The sequence below is a fragment of the Pseudophryne corroboree genome, unplaced genomic scaffold (assembly GCF_028390025.1).
Source record: "Pseudophryne corroboree isolate aPseCor3 unplaced genomic scaffold, aPseCor3.hap2 scaffold_251, whole genome shotgun sequence".
In the NCBI taxonomy this organism is placed as follows: domain Eukaryota; kingdom Metazoa; phylum Chordata; class Amphibia; order Anura; family Myobatrachidae; genus Pseudophryne; species Pseudophryne corroboree.
The window spans coordinates 1-7720 of record NW_026969167.1 but is presented as its reverse complement, the minus strand read 5'-3'; the positions used below and the strand labels follow the sequence as shown (position 1 = coordinate 7720).

At 50.1% G+C, this 7720-nt stretch overlaps 11 non-coding genes and 1 pseudogene across 11 annotated transcripts; all 12 read left to right on the top strand.

Moving 5' to 3' along the window:
- Positions 1–238: 238 nt before the first annotated feature.
- Positions 239–402, top strand: LOC135011820 (U1 spliceosomal RNA). Its single transcript, XR_010210862.1, has one exon. It is a non-coding gene; the product is annotated as a U1 spliceosomal RNA (small nuclear RNA).
- A 152-nt stretch (positions 403–554) lies between these two features.
- On the top strand, positions 555–696 carry LOC135011848 (U1 spliceosomal RNA; annotated as a pseudogene).
- A 673-nt stretch (positions 697–1369) lies between these two features.
- On the top strand, positions 1370–1533 carry LOC135011717 (U1 spliceosomal RNA). Its single transcript, XR_010210764.1, has one exon. It is a non-coding gene; the product is annotated as a U1 spliceosomal RNA (small nuclear RNA).
- Positions 1534–1685: 152 nt separating this feature from the next.
- Positions 1686–1848, top strand: LOC135011992 (U1 spliceosomal RNA). Its single transcript, XR_010211014.1, has one exon. It is a non-coding gene; the product is annotated as a U1 spliceosomal RNA (small nuclear RNA).
- A 674-nt stretch (positions 1849–2522) lies between these two features.
- LOC135011688 (U1 spliceosomal RNA) lies at positions 2523–2686 on the top strand. Its single transcript, XR_010210736.1, has one exon. It is a non-coding gene; the product is annotated as a U1 spliceosomal RNA (small nuclear RNA).
- A 972-nt stretch (positions 2687–3658) lies between these two features.
- Positions 3659–3824, top strand: LOC135011846 (U1 spliceosomal RNA). Its single transcript, XR_010210887.1, has one exon. It is a non-coding gene; the product is annotated as a U1 spliceosomal RNA (small nuclear RNA).
- A 152-nt stretch (positions 3825–3976) lies between these two features.
- On the top strand, positions 3977–4139 carry LOC135011852 (U1 spliceosomal RNA). Its single transcript, XR_010210892.1, has one exon. It is a non-coding gene; the product is annotated as a U1 spliceosomal RNA (small nuclear RNA).
- Positions 4140–4810: 671 nt separating this feature from the next.
- LOC135011687 (U1 spliceosomal RNA) lies at positions 4811–4974 on the top strand. The gene has a single exon (XR_010210735.1). It is a non-coding gene; the product is annotated as a U1 spliceosomal RNA (small nuclear RNA).
- A 152-nt stretch (positions 4975–5126) lies between these two features.
- Positions 5127–5289, top strand: LOC135011925 (U1 spliceosomal RNA). Its single transcript, XR_010210960.1, has one exon. It is a non-coding gene; the product is annotated as a U1 spliceosomal RNA (small nuclear RNA).
- Positions 5290–5960: 671 nt separating this feature from the next.
- Positions 5961–6125, top strand: LOC135011878 (U1 spliceosomal RNA). The gene has a single exon (XR_010210917.1). It is a non-coding gene; the product is annotated as a U1 spliceosomal RNA (small nuclear RNA).
- A 973-nt stretch (positions 6126–7098) lies between these two features.
- Positions 7099–7262, top strand: LOC135011750 (U1 spliceosomal RNA). The gene has a single exon (XR_010210795.1). It is a non-coding gene; the product is annotated as a U1 spliceosomal RNA (small nuclear RNA).
- A 152-nt stretch (positions 7263–7414) lies between these two features.
- On the top strand, positions 7415–7577 carry LOC135011851 (U1 spliceosomal RNA). Its single transcript, XR_010210891.1, has one exon. It is a non-coding gene; the product is annotated as a U1 spliceosomal RNA (small nuclear RNA).
- Positions 7578–7720: the final 143 nt, after the last annotated feature.

The window sequence follows — 7720 nt, the reverse complement described above, 5'->3', positions numbered from 1 at the left end:
TCCATCTGCTGCAGGCCTTCCCCCAGGAATGCTTGCACTAGTTGTTGCATTTGGTTTGTTGTTTGGGGGTGCTTCATTATTAGGCAGCCTTCTGCCCTCCCATGTTCATCTGAAAATTTGTGTTCTCCCTGCAGTTGTTGTCCCCAGATGAGAGTTCCCTTGTGCTGCCTCAGTTGAATCTCCTTTACTTGACAGAGATGTGCCTGAGCAGCGGCCCTCCCCAGCCCTATCCCAAATCATACTTATTTTGCATAGGAGATACCATGGTCATGAAGATTGTTCTCCCAGGGTGAGGTTCATTCATTGCATTCTGGGTATGCTGACCCCTGTGATTTCCCCAAATGTGGGAAACTCGACTGCATTATTTGTGGTAGTGGGGGACTGTGTTTGTGCTTTCCTCTGGTCAGCTCTGGTAAAAGTCAGATTTATTTGTCTCAGATCTTCCTCTAGCCTTGTTCTTCTTTCGAGAGTTCCCTTGTGCTGCCTCAGTTGGATCTCCTTCACTTGACAGGGTGGTACCCGAGCAGCGACCCTCCCCAGCTCTAGCCCAACTTCTACTTACCTGGCAGGTGAGATACTATGATCATGTAAGTGCTTCTCCCAGGGCAAGGCTCACCCATTGCACTCTGGGTGTGCTGCTCCTGCGATTTCCCCAAATGTGGGAAACTTGACTGCATAATTTGTGTTTCCCCTGGTCGGCTCTCATATAATTCAGATCTCTTTGTCTCAGGTCTCTCTCCAGCCTAGTTTGCTGTCTGTTTCAACTTCTCTTTTCTTGAGCCGCTCCCTTCTATGCCCTTGCGCACTATCCTGACTTCTCCCGTCTGCTTACTTTGTGCCTTCCAATGCACAATGCAAACTACAGGTAGTGCTGCAGGGCCCACACCCTTTTACTTGCCGTTCAGAGCAGCTCTGGAGCTGTTACAGTGCCCAGCTGCTGCAAGAAATCAGCTTGAATGCTTCAGGGGCTGGGGCATAGCCAACATGAGCCCCACACCGAAGGAGGGTGGAGGTGTTTAATGCGAACTAGGGGTCATCCAAGCGCCGCAAAAGGCCGCCATGCCCTGCACGCCCCTTTTCTCTTTGAAGCCAACTTTGACCCACTGCTTGGATGACATCACCATATGCAAATCCATCTGCTGCAGGCCTTCCCCCAGGAATGCTTGTACTAGTTGTTGCATTTGGTTTGTTGTTTGGGGGTGCTTCAGTATTAGGCAGCCTTCTGCCCTCCCATGTTTATCTGGAAATATGTGTTCTCCCTGCAGTTGTTGTCCCCAGATGAGAGTTCCCTTGTGCTGCCTCAGTTGAATCTCCTTTACTTGACAGAGATGTGCCTGAGCAGCGGCCCTCCCCAGCCCTATCCAAAATCATACTTATTTTGCATAGGCGATACCATGGTCATGAAGATTGTTCTCCCAGGGTGAGGTTCATTCATTGCATTCTGGGTATGCTGACCCCTGTGATTTCCCCAAATGTGGGAAACTCGACTGCATTATTTGTGGTAGTGGGGGACTGTGTTTGTGCTTTCCTCTGGACAGCTCTGGTAAAAGTCAGATTTATTTGTCTCAGATCTTCCTCTAGCCTTGTTCTTCTTTCGAGAGTTCCCTTGTGCTGCCTCAGTTGGATCTCTTTCACTTGACAGGGGGGTGCCAGAGCAGCGACCCTCCTCAGCTCTAGCCCAACTCCTACTTACCTGCCAGGTGAGATACTTTGATCATGAAGGTGCTTCTCCCAGGGCAAGGCTCACCCATTGCACTCTGGGTGTGGTGCCCCTGCGATTTCCCCAAATGTGGGAAGCTTGACTGCATAATTTGTGTTTCCCCTGGTCAGCTCTCGTATAATTCAGATCTCTTTGTCTCAGGTCTCTCTCCAGCCTAGTTTGCTGTCTGTTTCCACTTCTTTTTTCATGAGCCCCTCCCTTTTATACCCTTGTGCACTATCCTGACTTCTCCTCCTGTCTGCTTACTTTGTGCCTTCCAATGCACAATGCAAACTACAGGTAGTGCTGCAGGGCCCACACCCTTTTACTTGCCGTACAGAGCAGCTCTGGAGCTGTTACAGTGCCCAGCTGCTGCAAGAAATCAGCTTGAATGCTTCAGGGGCTGGGGCATAGCCAACATGAGCCCCACACCGAAGGAGGGTGGAGGTGTTTAATGTGAACTAGGGGTCATCCAAGCGCCGCAAAAGGCCGCCATGCCCTGCACGCCCCTTTTCTCTTTTCATATGCAGACGAGGGTTGAAGCCAACTTTGACCCACTGCTTGGATGACATCACCGTATGCAAATCCATCTGCTGCAGGCCTTCCCCCAGGAATGCTTGCACTAGTTGTTGCATTTGGTTTGTTGTTTGGGGGTGCTTCAGTATTAAGCAGCCTTCTGCCCTCCCATGTTCATCTGAAAATATGTGTTCTCCCTGCAGTTGTTGTCCCCAGATGAGAGTTCCCTTGTGCTGCCTCAGTTGAATCTCCTTTACTTGACAGAGATGTGCCTGAGCAGCGGCCCTCCCCAGCCCTATCCCAAATCATACTTATTTTGCATAGGAGATACCATGGTCATGAAGATTGTTCTCCCAGGGTGAGGTTCATTCATTGTATTCTGGGTATGCTGACCCCTGTGATTTCCCCAAATGTGGGAAACTCGACTGCATTATTTGTGGTAGTGGGGGACTGTGTTTGTGCTTTCCTCTGGTCAGCTCTGGTAAAAGTCAGATTTCTTTGTCTCAGATCTTCCTCTAGCCTTGTTCTTCTTTCGAGCGTTCCCTTGTGCTGCCTCAGTTGGATCTCTTTCACTTGACAGGGGGGTGCCCGAGCAGCGACCCTCCCCAGCTCTAGCCCAACTCCTACTTACCTGCCAGGTGAGATACTATGATCATGAAGGTGCTTCTCCCAGGGCAAGGCTCACCCATTGCACTCTGATTTCCCCAAATGTGGGAAGCTTGACTGCATAATTTGTGTTTCCCCTGGTCGGCTCTCGTATAATTCAGATCTCTTTGTCTCAGGTCTCTCTCCAGCCTAATTTGCTGTCTGTTTCCACTTCTTTTTTCATGAGCCCCTCCCTTTTATACCCTTGTGCACTATCCTGACTTCTCCTCCTGTCTGCTTTCTTTGTGCCTTCCAATGCACAATGCAAACTACAGGTAGTGCTGCAGGGCCCACACCCTTTTACTTGCCGTACAGAGCAGCTCTGGAGCTGTTACAGTGCCCAGCTGCTGCAAGAAATCAGCTTGAATGCTTCAGGGGCTGGGGCATAGCCAACATGAGCCCCACACCGAAGGAGGGTGGAGGTGTTTAATGCGAACTAGGGGTCATCCAAGCGTCGCAAAAGGCCGCCATGCCCTGCACGCCCCTTTTCTCTTTTCATATGCAGACGAGGGTTGAAGCCAACTTTGACCCACTGCTTGGATGACATCACCGTATGCAAATCCATCTGCTGCAGGCCTTCCCCCAGGAATGCTTGCACTAGTTGTTGCATTTGGTTTGTTGTTTGGGGGTGCTTCAGTATTAGGCAGCCTTCTGCCCTCCCATGTTCATCTGAAAATATGTGTTCTCCCTGCAGTTGTTGTCCCCAGATGAGAGTTCCCTTGTGCTGCCTCAGTTGAATCTCCTTTACTTGACAGAGATGTGCATGAGCAGCGGCCCTCCCCAGCCCTATCCCAAATCATACTTATTTTGCATAGGAGATACCATGGTCATGAAGATTACTCTCCCAGGGTGAGGTTCATTCATTGCATTCTGGGTATGCTGACCCCTGTGATTTCCCCAAATGTGGGAAACGCGACTGCTTTATTTGTTGGTAGTGGGGGGACTGTGTTTGTGCTTTCTTCTGGTCAGCTCTGGTAAAAGTCAGATTTCTTTGTCTCAGATCTTCCTCTAGCCTTGTTCTTCTTTCGAGAGTTCCTTTGTGCTGCCTCAGTTGGATCTCCTTCACTTGACAGGGGGGTGCCCGAGCAGCGACCCTCCCCAGCTCTTGCCCAACTCCTACTTACCTGCCAGGTGAGATACTATGATCATGAAGGTGCTTCTCCCAGGGCAAGGCTCACCCATTGCACTCTGGGTGTGCTGCCCCTGCGATTTCCCCAAATGTGGGAAACTTGACTGCATAATTTGTGTTTCCCCTGGTCGGCTCTCGTATAATTCAGATCTCTTTGTCTCAGGTCTCTCTCCAGCCTAGTTTGCTGTCTGTTTCCACTTCTCTTTTCTTGAGCCGCTCCCTTCTATGCCCTTGCGCACTATCCTGACTTCTCCCATCTGCTTACTTTGTGCCTTCCTACGCACAATGCGAACTACAGGTAGTGCTGCAGGGCCCACACCCTTTTAGTTGCCTTACAGAGCAGCTCTGGAGCTGTTACAGTGCCCAGCTGCTGCAAGAAATCAGCTTGAATGCTTCAGGGGCTGGGGCATAGCCAACATGAGCCCCACACCGAAGGAGGGTGGAGGTGTTTAATGCGAACTAGGGGTCATCCAAGCGCCGCAAAAGGCCGCCATGCCCTGCATAACCCTTTTCTCTTTTCATATGCAGATGAGGGTTCCAGCCAACTTTGGCCCACTGCTTGGATGACATCACCGTATGCAAATCCGTCTTCTGCAGACCTTCACCCAGGAATGCTTTTACTAGTTGTTGCATTTGGTTTGTTGTTTGGGGGTGCTTCAGTATTAGGCAGCCTTCTGTCCTCCCATGTTCATCTGAAAATATGTGTTCTCCCTGCAGTTGTTGTCCCCAGATGAGAGTTCCCTTGTGCTGCCTCAGTTGAATCTCCTTTACTTGACAGAGATGTGCCTGAGCAGCGGCCCTCCCCAGCCCTATCCCAAATCATACTTATTTTGCATAGGAGATACCATGGTCATGAAGATTGTTCTCCCAGGGTGAGGTTCATTCATTGCATTCTGGGTATGCTGACCCCTGTGATTTCCCCAAATTTGGGAAACTCGACTGCATTATTTGTGGTAGTGGGGGACTGTGTTTGTGCTTTCCTCTGGTCAGCTCTGGTAAAAGTCAGATTTCTTTGTCTCAGATCTTCCTCTAGCCTTGTTCTTCTTTCGAGAGTTTCCTTGTGCTGCCTCAGTTGGATCTCCTTCACTTGACAGGGGGGTGCCCGAGCAGCGACCCTCCCAAGCTCTAGCCCAACTCCTACTTACCTGCCAGGTGAGATACTATAATCAGGAAGGTGCTTCTCCCAGGGCAAGGCTCACCCATTGCACTCTGGGTGTGCTGCTCCTGCGATTTCCCCAAATGTGGGAAACTTGACTGCATAATTTGTGTTTCCCCTGGTCGGCTCTCGTATAATTCAGATCTCTTTGTCTCAGGTCTCTCTCCAGCCTAGTTTGCTGTCTGTTTCAACTTCTCTTTTCTTGAGCCGCTCCCTTCTATGCCCTTGCGCACTATCCTGACTTCTCACGTCTGCTTACTTTGTGCCTTCCAATGCACAATGCAAACTACAGGTAGTGCTGCAGGGCCCACACCCTTTTACTTGCCGTTCAGAGCAGCTCTGGAGCTGTTACAGTGCCCAGCTGCTGCAATAAATCAGCTTGAATGCTTCAGGGGATGGGGCATGGCCAACATGAGCCCCACACCAAAGGAGGGTGGGGGTGTTTAATGCGAACTAGGGGTCATCCAAGCATCGCAAAAGGCCGCCATGCCCTGCACGCCCCTTTTCTCTTTTCATATGCAGATGAGGGTTGAAGCCAACTTTGACCCACTGCTTGGATGACATCACCGTATGCAAATCCGTCTTCTGCAGAACTTACCCCAGGAATGCTTGCACTAGTTGTTGCATTTGGTTTGTTGTTTGGGGGTGCTTCAGTATTAGGCAGCCTTCTGCCCTCCCATGTTCATCTGAAAATATGTGTTCTCCCTGCAGTTGTTGTCCCCAGATGAGAGTTCCCTTGTGCTGCCTCAGTTGAATCTCCTTTACTTGACAGAGATGTGCATGAGCAGCGGCCCTCCCCAGCCCTATCCCAAATCATACTTATTTTGCATAGGAGATACCATGGTCATGAAGATTACTCTCCCAGGGTGAGGTTCATTCATTGCATTCTGGGTATGCTGACCCCTGTGATTTCCCCAAATGTGGGAAACGCGACTGCTTTATTTGTTGGTAGTGGGGGACTGTGTTTGTGTTTTCCTCTGGTCAGCTCTGGTAAAAGTCAAATTTCTTTGTCTCAGATCTTCCTCTAGCCTTGTTCTTCTTTCGAGAGTTTCCTTGTGCTGCCTCAGTTGGATCTCCTTCACTTGACAGGGGGGTGCCCGAGCAGCGACCCTCCCCAGCTCTAGCCCAACTCCTACTTACCTGCCAGGTGAGATACTATGATCATGAAGGTGCTTCTCCCATTGCACTCTGGGTGTGCTGCCCCTGCGATTTCCCCAAATGTGGGAAACTTGACTGCATAATTTGTGTTTCCCCTGGTCAGGTCTCGTATAATTCAGATCTCTTTGTCTCAGGTCTCTCTCCAGCCTAGTTTGCTGTCTGTTTCAACTTCTCTTTTCTTGAGCCGCTCCCTTTTATACCCTTGTGCACTATCCTGACTTCTCCTCCTGTCTGCTTACTTTGTGCCTTCCAATGCGCAATGCAAACTACAGGTAGTGCTGCAGGGCCCACACCCTTTTACTTGCCTAACAGAACAGCTCTGGAGCTGTTACAGTGCCAAGCTGCTGCAAGAAATCAGCTTGAATGCTTCAGGGGATGGGGCATGGCCAACATGAGCCCCACACCGAAGGAGGGTGGGGGTGTTTAATGCGAACTAAGGGTCATCCAAGCGCCGCAAAAGGCCGCCATGCCCTGCATACCCCTTTTCTCTTTTCATATGCAGATGAGGGTTCCAGCCAACTTTGGCCCACTGCTTGGATGACATCACCGTATGCAATTCCGTCTTCTGCAGAACTTCCCCCAGGAATGCTTGTACTAAGTGTTGCATTTGGTTTGTTGTTTGGGGGTGCTTCAGTATTAGGCAGCCTTCTGCCCTCCCATGTTCATCTGAAAATATGTGTTCTCCCTGCAGTTGTTGTCCCCAGATGAGAGTTTCCTTGTGCTGCCTCAGTTGAATCTCCTTTACTTGACAGAGATGTGCATGAGCAGCGGCCCTCCCCAGCCCTATCCCAAATCATACTTATTTTGCATAGGAGATACCATGGTCATGAAGATTGTTCTCCCAGGGTGAGGTTCATTCATTGCATTTTGGGTATGCTGACCCCTGTGATTTCCCCAAATGTGGGAAACTCGACTGCATTATTTGTGGTAGTGGGGGACTGTGTTTGTGCTTTCCTCTGGTCAGCTCTGGAAAAAGTCAGATTTCTTTGTCTCAGATCTTCCTCTAGCCTTGTTCTTCTTTCGAGAGTTCCCTTGTGCTGCCTCAGTTGGATCTCTTTCACTTGACAGGGGGGTGCCCGAACAGCGACTTTCCCCAGCTCTAGCCCAACTCCTACTTACCTGCCAGGTGAGATACTATGATCATGAAGGTGCTTCTCCCAGGGCAAGGCTCACCCATTGCACTCTGGGTGTGCTGCCCCTGCGATTTCCCCAAATGTGGGAAACTTGACTGCATAATTTGTGTTTCCCCTGGTCGGCTCTCGTATAATTCAGATCTCTTTGTCTCAGGTCTCTCTCCAGCCTAGTTTGCTGTCTGTTTCCACTTATCTTTTCTTCAGCCGCTCCCTTCTATACCCTTGTGCACTATCCTGACTTCTCCTCCCATCTGCTTACTTTGTGCCTTCCAATGCACAATGCA